The sequence below is a fragment of the Pimephales promelas genome, chromosome 13, assembly GCF_988280905.1.
Source record: "Pimephales promelas chromosome 13, fPimPro1.hap1.1, whole genome shotgun sequence".
NCBI lineage: Eukaryota > Metazoa > Chordata > Actinopteri > Cypriniformes > Leuciscidae > Pimephales > Pimephales promelas.
Genome location: NC_142781.1, coordinates 3,674,542 through 3,688,166, shown reverse-complemented (window position 1 = coordinate 3,688,166; position 13,625 = coordinate 3,674,542). Strand labels below are relative to the sequence as shown.

General features: G+C 45.8%; 7 non-coding genes across 7 annotated transcripts; 4 read left to right on the top strand and 3 right to left on the bottom strand.

Moving 5' to 3' along the window:
* The first annotated feature begins 1,394 nt into the window (after positions 1 to 1,394).
* trnad-guc (transfer RNA aspartic acid (anticodon GUC)) lies at positions 1,395 to 1,466 on the top strand. The gene has a single exon. It is a non-coding gene; the product is annotated as a tRNA-Asp (tRNA).
* Positions 1,467 to 1,931: 465 nt separating this feature from the next.
* Positions 1,932 to 2,047, bottom strand: LOC148974462 (U5 spliceosomal RNA). Its single transcript, XR_016146270.1, has one exon. It is a non-coding gene; the product is annotated as a U5 spliceosomal RNA (small nuclear RNA).
* A 6,091-nt stretch (positions 2,048 to 8,138) lies between these two features.
* On the bottom strand, positions 8,139 to 8,254 carry LOC148974461 (U5 spliceosomal RNA). The gene has a single exon (XR_016146158.1). It is a non-coding gene; the product is annotated as a U5 spliceosomal RNA (small nuclear RNA).
* Positions 8,255 to 8,954: 700 nt separating this feature from the next.
* trnad-guc (transfer RNA aspartic acid (anticodon GUC)) lies at positions 8,955 to 9,026 on the top strand. Its single transcript has one exon. It is a non-coding gene; the product is annotated as a tRNA-Asp (tRNA).
* Positions 9,027 to 10,236: 1,210 nt separating this feature from the next.
* On the top strand, positions 10,237 to 10,308 carry trnad-guc (transfer RNA aspartic acid (anticodon GUC)). Its single transcript has one exon. It is a non-coding gene; the product is annotated as a tRNA-Asp (tRNA).
* Positions 10,309 to 10,773: 465 nt separating this feature from the next.
* LOC148974458 (U5 spliceosomal RNA) lies at positions 10,774 to 10,889 on the bottom strand. The gene has a single exon (XR_016146157.1). It is a non-coding gene; the product is annotated as a U5 spliceosomal RNA (small nuclear RNA).
* A 700-nt stretch (positions 10,890 to 11,589) lies between these two features.
* Positions 11,590 to 11,661, top strand: trnad-guc (transfer RNA aspartic acid (anticodon GUC)). The gene has a single exon. It is a non-coding gene; the product is annotated as a tRNA-Asp (tRNA).
* Positions 11,662 to 13,625: the final 1,964 nt, after the last annotated feature.

Below are 13,625 nucleotides of genomic sequence, written 5' to 3'. Positions count from 1 at the left end.
GGTTGGTTTATGCATGTTTGACCTAAGTTTGTGTGGCATTTCCACTATTGCATTTCCAATCTGACCAGCAGGGTTCACCAGTGTGGCCATCCGAATGCGTTGAAACATTAGAGGATGGAGCAAATGTAATAAGAATCTGCCCCATCACCAGATGACTGGCAAACCCTGTCTAAGAGGATGTCCCTGAATCCAGTAGTACGTGGAAGACCAGTGTCTGGAATTCGCATGAGATTTTTAGGAACTTTCTGGAGGCTAAATGAACAAACCCTTCATATCCTTGGATTGCAGGTAGATTCCTCCACAGGAAGGCTTCTTCTTTACCATGGACAAACACCTTGTATGAGCTCATGCTCTGCCGTGGAAACTACTGATAAAGCCAACCCTGCCGTTCAAGACTCACCTGAGGGTGGTAAGCTAATTCTATTTGAAAGGTTTTACTTTCAAGATAGCATTTGCATTGGTTTGTAAAAGGTTGGTTTATGCATGTTTGACCTAAGTTTGTGTGGCATTTCCACTGTTGCATTTCCAATCTGACCAGCAGGGTTCACCAGTGTGGCCATCCGAATGCGTTGAAACATTAGAGGATGGAGCAAATGTAATAAGAATCTGCCCCATCACCAGATGACCTGCAAACCCTGTCTAAGAGGATGTCCCTGAATCCAGTAGTACGTGGAAGACCAGTGTCTGGAATTCGCATGAGATTTTTAAGAACTTTCTGGAGGCTAAATGAACAAACCCTTCATCTCCTTGGATTGCAGGTAGATTCCTCCACAGGAATGCTTCTTCTTTACCACGGACAAACACCTTGGGTGAGCTCGTGCTCTGCCGTGGAAACTGCTGATAAAGCCAACCCTGCCGTTCAAGACTCACCTGAGGGTGGTAAGCTAATTCTATTTGAAAGGTTTTACTTTCAAGATAGCATTTGCATTGGTTTGTAAAAGTTTGGTTTATGCATGTTTGACCTAAGTTTGTGTGGCATTTCCACTATTGCATTTCCAATCTGACCAGCAGGGGTCACCAGTGTGGCCATCCGAATGCGTTGAAACATTAGAGGATGGAGCAAATGTAATAAGAATCTGCCCGATCACCAGATGACCGGCACACCCTGTCTAAGAGGATGTCCCTGAATCCAGTAGTACGTGGAAGACCAGTGTCTGGAATTCGCATGAGATTTTTAGGAACTTTCTGGAGGCTAAATGAACAAACCCTTCATATCCTTGGATTGCAGGTAGATTCCTCCACAGGAGAGGGAGAGCTCCTCTTCCTGCCCCTCTTGGCCAAAATGAAAGGCTTAGATAACAATAACTCCCATAAAGCATGTCCAGTATTAATTGACTTCTCAACGGCTGAGCATACAATGCCGTACCGCTCAGGGACACTGCTGTGACGACCGGTCCTCGTTAGTATAGTGGACAGTATCTCCGCCTGTCACGCGGAAGACCGGGGTTCGATTCCCCGACGGGGAGGCTTCTTCTTTACCACAGACAAACACCTTGTATGAGCTCATGCTCTGCCGTGAAAACTGCTGATAAAGCCAACCCTGCCGTTCAAGTCTCACCTGAGGGTGGTAAGCTAATTCTATTTGAAAGGTTTTACTTTCAAGATAGCATTTGCATTGGTTTGTAAAAGGTTGGTTTATGCATGTTTGACCTGAGTTTGTGTGGCATTTCCAGTGTTGCATTTCCAATCTGACCAGCAGGGGTCACCAGTGTGGCCTTCCGAATGCGTTGAAACAGTTAATCAATTTGCAAAGCAATCAGTTGAAAGCTTTGAAAAGCTTTGTTTCTCCCAACACTACCCTTTTGTGTTTCGTAAACCTTACAATCATTCTGCTGACCCAAGATTTGAAGTTGTGAACTGGGAAAGTGGCAATGGTTTGACCAAAACCCAGCTCCAAACAAAAAGTCTTCTGTTTTTGAACAAAGGCATTTAGCTCTACTGTGAGCAGAGCATCCAAAAATACCAATAACCCGCAAACGTTCCCCTCCACGGAAATCTTTAGTAAAAGGCGAAAGATTTATGCGTGAATGAAGAGAAACTCGAGCTGTAACCATGAGACGTTGGGACAATGTGCTATCACACACATGCCACCATGCTCAGCAAGGGTAATGTCTGGTGCAGGCTCCTCCCACCCAGCTTTTTGTCTTTTTTTGTTAAAAACAATAATATAGCCATTTCCATTAGAGGATGGAGCAAATGTAATAAGAATCTGCCCCATCACCAGATGACCGGCAAACCCTGTCTAAGAGGATGTCCCTGAATCCAGTAGTACGTGGAAGACCAGTGTCTAGAATTCGCTTGATATTTTAATGGAACTTTCTGGAGGCTAAATGAACAAACCCTTCATCTCCTTGGATTGCAGGTGGATTCCTCCACAGGAGAGGGAGAGGCATACAATGCCGTACCGCTCAGGGACACTGCTTTGACGACCGGTCCTCGTTAGTATAGTTAGTAAACCCTGTCTAAGAGGATGTCCCTGAATCCAGTAGTATGTGGAAGACCAGTGTCTAGAATTCGCATGAGGTTTTTAGGAACTTTCTGGAGGCTAAATGAACAAACCCTTTATCTCCTTGGATTGCAGGTGGATTCCTCCACAGGAGAGGGAAAGCTCCTCTTCCTGCCCCCCTTGGCCAAAATGAAAGGCTTAAATAACAATAACTCCCATAAAGCATGTCCAGTATTAATTGACTTCTCAACGGCTGAGCATACAATGCCGTACCGCTCAGGGACACTGCTGTGACGACCGGTCCTCGTTAGTATAGTGGACAGTATCTCCGCCTGTCACGCGGAAGACCGGGGTTCGATTCCCCGACGGGTAGGCTTCTTCTTTACCACGGACAAACACCTTGTATGAGCTCGTGCTCTGCCGTGGAAACTGCTGATAAAGCCAACCCTGCCGTTCAAGACTCACCTGAGGGTGGTAAGCTAATTCTATTTGAAAGGTTTTACTTTCAAGATAGCATTTGCATTGGTTTGTAATAGGTTGGTTTATGCATGTTTGACCTAAGTTTGTGTGGCATTTCCACTATTGCATTTCCAATCTGACCAGCAGGGTTCACCAGTGTGGCCATCCGAATGCGTTGAAACATTAGAGGATGGAGCAAATGTAATAAGAATCTGCCCCATCACCAGATGACCGGCAAACCCTGTCTAAGAGGATGTCCCTGAATCCAGTAGTACGTGGAAGACCAGTGTCTAGAATTCGCTTGATATTTTAATGGAACTTTCTGGAGGCTAAATGAAAAAACCCTTCATCTCCTTGGATTGCAGGTGGATTCCTCCACAGGAGAGGGAGAGCTCCTCTTCCTGCCCCTCTTGGCCAAAATGAAAGGCTTAAATAACAATAACTCCCATAAAGCATGTCCAGTATTAATTGACTTCTCAACGGCTGAGCATACAATGCCGTACCGCTCAGGGACACTGCTGTGACGACCGGTCCTCGTTAGTATAGCGGATAGTATCTCTGCCTGTCACGCGGAAGACCGGGGTTCGATTCCCCGACGGGGAGGCTTCTTCTTTACCACGGACAAACACCTTGTATGAGCTCATGCTCTGCCGTGGAAACTGCTGATAAAGCCAACCCTGCCGTTCAAGTCTCACCTGAGGGTGGTAAGCTAATTCTATTTGAAAGGTTTTACTTTCAAGATAGCATTTGCATTGGTTTGTAAAAGGTTGGTTTATGCATGTTTGACCTAAGTTTGTGTGGCATTTCCACTGTTGCATTTCCAATCTGACCAGCAGGGTTCACCAATGTGGCCATCCGAATGCGTTGAAACATTAGAGGATGGAGCAAATGTAATAAGAATCTGCCCGATCACCAGATGACCGGCACACCCTGTCTAAGAGGATGTCCCTGAATCCAGTAGTACGTGGAAGACCAGTGTCTGGAATTCGCATGAGATTTTTAGGAACTTTCTGGAGGCTAAATGAACAAACCCTTCATCTCCTTGGATTGCAGGTAGATTCCTCCACAAGAAGGCTTCTTCTTTACCATGGACAAACACCTTGTATGAGCTCATGCTCTGCCGTGGAAACTACTGATAAAGCCAACCCTGCCGTTCAAGACTCACCTGAGGGTGGTAAGCTAATTCTATTTGAAAGGTTTTACTTTCAAGATAGCATTTGCATTGGTTTGTAAAAGGTTGGTTTATGCATGTTTGACCTAAGTTTGTGTGGCATTTCCACTGTTGCATTTCCAATCTGACCAGCAGGGTTCACCAGTGTGGCCATCCGAATGCGTTGAAACATTAGAGGATGGAGCAAATGTAATAAGAATCTGCCCCATCACCAGATGACCTGCAAACCCTGTCTAAGAGGATGTCCCTGAATCCAGTAGTACGTGGAAGACCAGTGTCTGGAATTCGCATGAGATTTTTAAGAACTTTCTGGAGGCTAAATGAACAAACCCTTCATCTCCTTGGATTGCAGGTAGATTCCTCCACAGGAATGCTTCTTCTTTACCACGGACAAACACCTTGTATGAGCTCGTGCTCTGCCGTGGAAACTGCTGATAAAGCCAACCCTGCCGTTCAAGACTCACCTGAGGGTGGTAAGCTAATTCTATTTGAAAGGTTTTACTTTCAAGATAGCATTTGCATTGGTTTGTAAAAGTTTGGTTTATGCATGTTTGACCTAAGTTTGTGTGGCATTTCCACTATTGCATTTCCAATCTGACCAGCAGGGGTCACCAGTGTGGCCATCCGAATGCGTTGAAACATTAGAGGATGGAGCAAATGTAATAAGAATCTGCCCGATCACCAGATGACCGGCACACCCTGTCTAAGAGGATGTCCCTGAATCCAGTAGTACGTGGAAGACCAGTGTCTAGAATTCGCTTGATATTTTAATGGAACTTTCTGGAGGCTAAATGAACAAACCCTTCATCTCCTTGGATTGCAGGTGGATTCCTCCACAGGAGAGGGAGAGGCATACAATGCCGTACCGCTCAGGGACACTGCTTTGACGACCGGTCCTCGTTAGTATAGTTAGTAAACCCTGTCTAAGAGGATGTCCCTGAATCCAGTAGTATGTGGAAGACCAGTGTCTAGAATTCGCATGAGGTTTTTAGGAACTTTCTGGAGGCTAAATGAACAAACCCTTTATCTCCTTGGATTGCAGGTGGATTCCTCCACAGGAGAGGGAAAGCTCCTCTTCCTGCCCCCCTTGGCCAAAATGAAAGGCTTAAATAACAATAACTCCCATAAAGCATGTCCAGTATTAATTGACTTCTCAACGGCTGAGCATACAATGCCGTACCGCTCAGGGACACTGCTGTGACGACCGGTCCTCGTTAGTATAGTGGACAGTATCTCCGCCTGTCACGCGGAAGACCGGGGTTCGATTCCCCGACGGGTAGGCTTCTTCTTTACCACGGACAAACACCTTGTATGAGCTCGTGCTCTGCCGTGGAAACTGCTGATAAAGCCAACCCTGCCGTTCAAGACTCACCTGAGGGTGGTAAGCTAATTCTATTTGAAAGGTTTTACTTTCAAGATAGCATTTGCATTGGTTTGTAATAGGTTGGTTTATGCATGTTTGACCTAAGTTTGTGTGGCATTTCCACTATTGCATTTCCAATCTGACCAGCAGGGTTCACCAGTGTGGCCATCCGAATGCGTTGAAACATTAGAGGATGGAGCAAATGTAATAAGAATCTGCCCCATCACCAGATGACCGGCAAACCCTGTCTAAGAGGATGTCCCTGAATCCAGTAGTACGTGGAAGACCAGTGTCTAGAATTCGCTTGATATTTTAATGGAACTTTCTGGAGGCTAAATGAAAAAACCCTTCATCTCCTTGGATTGCAGGTGGATTCCTCCACAGGAGAGGGAGAGCTCCTCTTCCTGCCCCTCTTGGCCAAAATGAAAGGCTTAAATAACAATAACTCCCATAAAGCATGTCCAGTATTAATTGACTTCTCAACGGCTGAGCATACAATGCCGTACCGCTCAGGGACACTGCTGTGACGACCGGTCCTCGTTAGTATAGCGGATAGTATCTCTGCCTGTCACGCGGAAGACCGGGGTTCGATTCCCCGACGGGGAGGCTTCTTCTTTACCACGGACAAACACCTTGTATGAGCTCATGCTCTGCCGTGGAAACTGCTGATAAAGCCAACCCTGCCGTTCAAGTCTCACCTGAGGGTGGTAAGCTAATTCTATTTGAAAGGTTTTACTTTCAAGATAGCATTTGCATTGGTTTGTAAAAGGTTGGTTTATGCATGTTTGACCTAAGTTTGTGTGGCATTTCCACTGTTGCATTTCCAATCTGACCAGCAGGGTTCACCAATGTGGCCATCCGAATGCGTTGAAACATTAGAGGATGGAGCAAATGTAATAAGAATCTGCCCGATCACCAGATGACCGGCACACCCTGTCTAAGAGGATGTCCCTGAATCCAGTAGTACGTGGAAGACCAGTGTCTGGAATTCGCATGAGATTTTTAGGAACTTTCTGGAGGCTAAATGAACAAACCCTTCATCTCCTTGGATTGCAGGTAGATTCCTCCACAAGAAGGCTTCTTCTTTACCATGGACAAACACCTTGTATGAGCTCATGCTCTGCCGTGGAAACTACTGATAAAGCCAACCCTGCCGTTCAAGACTCACCTGAGGGTGGTAAGCTAATTCTATTTGAAAGGTTTTACTTTCAAGATAGCATTTGCATTGGTTTGTAAAAGGTTGGTTTATGCATGTTTGACCTAAGTTTGTGTGGCATTTCCACTGTTGCATTTCCAATCTGACCAGCAGGGTTCACCAGTGTGGCCATCCGAATGCGTTGAAACATTAGAGGATGGAGCAAATGTAATAAGAATCTGCCCCATCACCAGATGACCTGCAAACCCTGTCTAAGAGGATGTCCCTGAATCCAGTAGTACGTGGAAGACCAGTGTCTGGAATTCGCATGAGATTTTTAAGAACTTTCTGGAGGCTAAATGAACAAACCCTTCATCTCCTTGGATTGCAGGTAGATTCCTCCACAGGAATGCTTCTTCTTTACCACGGACAAACACCTTGTATGAGCTCGTGCTCTGCCGTGGAAACTGCTGATAAAGCCAACCCTGCCGTTCAAGACTCACCTGAGGGTGGTAAGCTAATTCTATTTGAAAGGTTTTACTTTCAAGATAGCATTTGCATTGGTTTGTAAAAGTTTGGTTTATGCATGTTTGACCTAAGTTTGTGTGGCATTTCCACTATTGCATTTCCAATCTGACCAGCAGGGGTCACCAGTGTGGCCATCCGAATGCGTTGAAACATTAGAGGATGGAGCAAATGTAATAAGAATCTGCCCGATCACCAGATGACCGGCACACCCTGTCTAAGAGGATGTCCCTGAATCCAGTAGTACGTGGAAGACCAGTGTCTGGAATTCGCATGAGATTTTTAGGAACTTTCTGGAGGCTAAATGAACAAACCCTTCATATCCTTGGATTGCAGGTGGATTCCTCCACAGGAGAGGGAGAGCTCCTCTTCCTGCCCCTCTTGGCCAAAATGAAAGGCTTAGATAACAATAACTCCCATAAAGCATGTCCAGTATTAATTGACTTCTCAACGGCTGAGCATACAATGCCGTACCGCTCAGGGACACTGCTGTGACGACCGGTCCTCGTTAGTATAGTGGACAGTATCTCCGCCTGTCACGCGGAAGACTGGGGTTCGATTCCCCGATGGGGAGGCTTCTTCTTTACCACGGACAAACACCTTGTATGAGCTCATGCTCTGCCGTGGAAACTGCTGATAAAGCCAACCCTGCCGTTCAAGTCTCACCTGAGGGTGGTAAGCTAATTCTATTTGAAAGGTTTTACTTTCAAGATAGCATTTGCATTGGTTTGTAAAAGGTTGGTTTATGCATGTTTGACCTGAGTTTGTGTGGCATTTCCAGTGTTGCATTTCCAATCTGACCAGCAGGGGTCACCAGTGTGGCCTTCCGAATGCGTTGAAACAGTTAATCAATTTGCAAAGCAATCAGTTGAAAGCTTTGAAAAGCTTTGTTTCTCCCAACACTACCCTTTTGTGTTTCGTAAACCTTACAATCATTCTGCTGACCCAAGATTTGAAGTTGTGAACTGGGAAAGTGGCAATGGTTTGACCAAAACCCAGCTCCAAACAAAAAGTCTTCTGTTTTTGAACAAAGGCATTTAGCTCTACTGTGAGCAGAGCATCCAAAAATACCAATAACTCGCAAACGTTCCCCTCCACGGAAATCTTTAGTAAAAGGCGAAAGATTTATGCGTGAATGAAGAGAAACTCGAGCTGTAACCATGAGACGTTGGGACAATGTGCTATCACACACATGCCACCATGCTCAGCAAGGGTAATGTCTGGTGCAGGCTCCTCCCACCCAGCTTTTTGTCTTTTTTTGTTAAAAACAATAATATAGCCATTTCCATTAGAGGATGGAGCAAATGTAATAAGAATCTGCCCCATCACCAGATGACCGGCAAACCCTGTCTAAGAGGATGTCCCTGAATCCAGTAGTACGTGGAAGACCAGTGTCTAGAATTCGCTTGATATTTTAATGGAACTTTCTGGAGGCTAAATGAACAAACCCTTCATCTCCTTGGATTGCAGGTGGATTCCTCCACAGGAGAGGGAGAGGCATACAATGCCGTACCGCTCAGGGACACTGCTTTGACGACCGGTCCTCGTTAGTATAGTTAGTAAACCCTGTCTAAGAGGATGTCCCTGAATCCAGTAGTATGTGGAAGACCAGTGTCTAGAATTCGCATGAGGTTTTTAGGAACTTTCTGGAGGCTAAATGAACAAACCCTTTATCTCCTTGGATTGCAGGTGGATTCCTCCACAGGAGAGGGAAAGCTCCTCTTCCTGCCCCCCTTGGCCAAAATGAAAGGCTTAAATAACAATAACTCCCATAAAGCATGTCCAGTATTAATTGACTTCTCAACGGCTGAGCATACAATGCCGTACCGCTCAGGGACACTGCTGTGACGACCGGTCCTCGTTAGTATAGTGGACAGTATCTCCGCCTGTCACGCGGAAGACCGGGGTTCGATTCCCCGACGGGGAGGCTTCTTCTTTACCACGGACAAACACCTTGTATGAGCTCGTGCTCTGCCGTGGAAACTGCTGATAAAGCCAACCCTGCCGTTCAAGACTCACCTGAGGGTGGTAAGCTAATTCTATTTGAAAGGTTTTACTTTCAAGATAGCATTTGCATTGGTTTGTAATAGGTTGGTTTATGCATGTTTGACCTAAGTTTGTGTGGCATTTCCACTATTGCATTTCCAATCTGACCAGCAGGGTTCACCAGTGTGGCCATCCGAATGCGTTGAAACATTAGAGGATGGAGCAAATGTAATAAGAATCTGCCCCATCACCAGATGACCGGCAAACCCTGTCTAAGAGGATGTCCCTGAATCCAGTAGTACGTGGAAGACCAGTGTCTAGAATTCGCTTGATATTTTAATGGAACTTTCTGGAGGCTAAATGAAAAAACCCTTCATCTCCTTGGATTGCAGGTGGATTCCTCCACAGGAGAGGGAGAGGCACACAAAGCCGTACCGCTCAGGGACACTGCTTTGACGACCGGTCCTCGTTAGTATAGTGGACAGTATCTCCGCCTGTCACGCGGAAGACCGGGGTTCGATTCCCCGATGGGGAGGCTTCTTCTTTACCACGGACAAACACCTTGTATGAGCTCGTGCTCTGCCGTGGAAACTGCTGATAAAGCCAACCCTGCCGTTCAAGACTCACCTGAGGGTGGTTAGTTAATTCTATTTGAAAGGTTTTACTTTCAAGATAGCATTTGCATTGGTTTGTAAAAGTTTGGTTTATGCATGTTTGACCTAAGTTTGTGTGGCATTTCCACTATTGCATTTCCAATCTGACCAGCAGGGGTCACCAGTGTGGCCATCCGAATGCGTTGAAACATTAGAGGATGGAGCAAATGTAATAAGAATCTGCCCGATCACCAGATGACCGGCACACCCTGTCTAAGAGGATGTCCCTGAATCCAGTAGTACGTGGAAGACCAGTGTCTGGAATTCGCATGAGATTTTTAGGAACTTTCTGGAGGCTAAATGAACAAACCCTTCATATCCTTGGATTGCAGGTAGATTCCTCCACAGGAGAGGGAGAGCTCCTCTTCCTGCCCCTCTTGGCCAAAATGAAAGGCTTAGATAACAATAACTCCCATAAAGCATGTCCAGTATTAATTGACTTCTCAACGGCTGAGCATACAATGCCGTACCGCTCAGGGACACTGCTGTGACGACCGGTCCTCGTTAGTATAGTGGACAGTATCTCCGCCTGTCACGCGGAAGACCGGGGTTCGATTCCCCGACGGGGAGGCTTCTTCTTTACCACGGACAAACACCTTGTATGAGCTCATGCTCTGCCGTGGAAACTGCTGATAAAGCCAACCCTGCCGTTCAAGTCTCACCTGAGGGTGGTAAGCTAATTCTATTTGAAAGGTTTTACTTTCAAGATAGCATTTGCATTGGTTTGTAAAAGGTTGGTTTATGCATGTTTGACCTGAGTTTGTTTGGCATTTCCAGTGTTGCATTTCCAATCTGACCAGCAGGGGTCACCAGTGTGGCCTTCCGAATGCGTTGAAACAGTTAATCAATTTGCAAAGCAATCAGTTGAAAGCTTTGAAAAGCTTTGTTTCTCCCAACACTACCCTTTTGTGTTTCGTAAACCTTACAATCATTCTGCTGACCCAAGATTTGAAGTTGTGAACTGGGAAAGTGGCAATGGTTTGACCAAAACCCAGCTCCAAACAAAAAGTCTTCTGTTTTTGAACAAAGGCATTTAGCTCTACTGTGAGCAGAGCATCCAAAAATACCAATAACTCGCAAACGTTCCCCTCCACGGAAATCTTTAGTAAAAGGCGAAAGATTTATGCGTGAATGAAGAGAAACTCGAGCTGTAACCATGAGACGTTGGGACAATGTGCTATCACACACATGCCACCATGCTCAGCAAGGGTAATGTCTGGTGCAGGCTCCTCCCACCCAGCTTTTTGTCTTTTTTTGTTAAAAACAATAATATAGCCATTTCCATTAGAGGATGGAGCAAATGTAATAAGAATCTGCCCCATCACCAGATGACCGGCAAACCCTGTCTAAGAGGATGTCCCTGAATCCAGTAGTACGTGGAAGACCAGTGTCTAGAATTCGCTTGATATTTTAATGGAACTTTCTGGAGGCTAAATGAACAAACCCTTCATCTCCTTGGATTGCAGGTGGATTCCTCCACAGGAGAGGGAGAGGCATACAATGCCGTACCGCTCAGGGACACTGCTTTGACGACCGGTCCTCGTTAGTATAGTTAGTAAACCCTGTCTAAGAGGATGTCCCTGAATCCAGTAGTATGTGGAAGACCAGTGTCTAGAATTCGCATGAGGTTTTTAGGAACTTTCTGGAGGCTAAATGAACAAACCCTTTATCTCCTTGGATTGCAGGTGGATTCCTCCACAGGAGAGGGAAAGCTCCTCTTCCTGCCCCCCTTGGCCAAAATGAAAGGCTTAAATAACAATAACTCCCATAAAGCATGTCCAGTATTAATTGACTTCTCAACGGCTGAGCATACAATGCCGTACCGCTCAGGGACACTGCTGTGACGACCGGTCCTCGTTAGTATAGTGGACAGTATCTCCGCCTGTCACGCGGAAGACCGGGGTTCGATTCCCCGACGGGGAGGCTTCTTCTTTACCACGGACAAACACCTTGTATGAGCTCGTGCTCTGCCGTGGAAACTGCTGATAAAGCCAACCCTGCCGTTCAAGACTCACCTGAGGGTGGTAAGCTAATTCTATTTGAAAGGTTTTACTTTCAAGATAGCATTTGCATTGGTTTGTAATAGGTTGGTTTATGCATGTTTGACCTAAGTTTGTGTGGCATTTCCACTATTGCATTTCCAATCTGACCAGCAGGGTTCACCAGTGTGGCCATCCGAATGCGTTGAAACATTAGAGGATGGAGCAAATGTAATAAGAATCTGCCCCATCACCAGATGACCGGCAAACCCTGTCTAAGAGGATGTCCCTGAATCCAGTAGTACGTGGAAGACCAGTGTCTAGAATTCGCTTGATATTTTAATGGAACTTTCTGGAGGCTAAATGAAAAAACCCTTCATCTCCTTGGATTGCAGGTGGATTCCTCCACAGGAGAGGGAGAGGCACACAAAGCCGTACCGCTCAGGGACACTGCTTTGACGACCGGTCCTCGTTAGTATAGTGGACAGTATCTCCGCCTGTCACGCGGAAGACCGGGGTTCGATTCCCCGATGGGGAGGCTTCTTCTTTACCACGGACAAACACCTTGTATGAGCTCGTGCTCTGCCGTGGAAACTGCTGATAAAGCCAACCCTGCCGTTCAAGACTCACCTGAGGGTGGTAAGCTAATTCTATTTGAAAGGTTTTACTTTCAAGATAGCATTTGCATTGGTTTGTAAAAGTTTGGTTTATGCATGTTTGACCTAAGTTTGTGTGGCATTTCCACTATTGCATTTCCAATCTGACCAGCAGGGTTCACCAGTGTGGCCATCCGAATGCGTTGAAACATTAGAGGATGGAGCAAATGTAATAAGAATCTGCCCCATCACCAGATGACTGGCAAACCCTGTCTAAGAGGATGTCCCTGAATCCAGTAGTACGTGGAAGACCAGTGTCTGGAATTCGCATGAGATTTTTAGGAACTTTCTGGAGGCTAAATGAACAAACCCTTCATATCCTTGGATTGCAGGTAGATTCCTCCACAGGAAGGCTTCTTCTTTACCATGGACAAACACCTTGTATGAGCTCATGCTCTGCCGTGGAAACTACTGATAAAGCCAACCCTGCCGTTCAAGACTCACCTGAGGGTGGTAAGCTAATTCTATTTGAAAGGTTTTACTTTCAAGATAGCATTTGCATTGGTTTGTAAAAGGTTGGTTTATGCATGTTTGACCTAAGTTTGTGTGGCATTTCCACTGTTGCATTTCCAATCTGACCAGCAGGGTTCACCAGTGTGGCCATCCGAATGCGTTGAAACATTAGAGGATGGAGCAAATGTAATAAGAATCTGCCCCATCACCAGATGACCTGCAAACCCTGTCTAAGAGGATGTCCCTGAATCCAGTAGTACGTGGAAGACCAGTGTCTGGAATTCGCATGAGATTTTTAAGAACTTTCTGGAGGCTAAATGAACAAACCCTTCATCTCCTTGGATTGCAGGTAGATTCCTCCACAGGAATGCTTCTTCTTTACCACGTACAAACACCTTGGGTGAGCTCGTGCTCTGCCGTGGAAACTGCTGATAAAGCCAACCCTGCCGTTCAAGACTCACCTGAGGGTGGTAAGCTAATTCTATTTGAAAGGTTTTACGTTCAAGATAGCATTTGCATTGGTTTGTAAAAGTTTGGTTTATGCATGTTTGACCTAAGTTTGTGTGGCATTTCCACTATTGCATTTCCAATCTGACCAGCAGGGGTCACCAGTGTGGCCATCCGAATGCGTTGAAACATTAGAGGATGGAGCAAATGTAATAAGAATCTGCCCGATCACCAGATGACCGGCACACCCTGTCTAAGAGGATGTCCCTGAATCCAGTAGTACGTGGAAGACCAGTGTCTGGAATTCGCATGAGATTTTTAGGAACTTTCTGGAGGCTAAATGAACAAACCC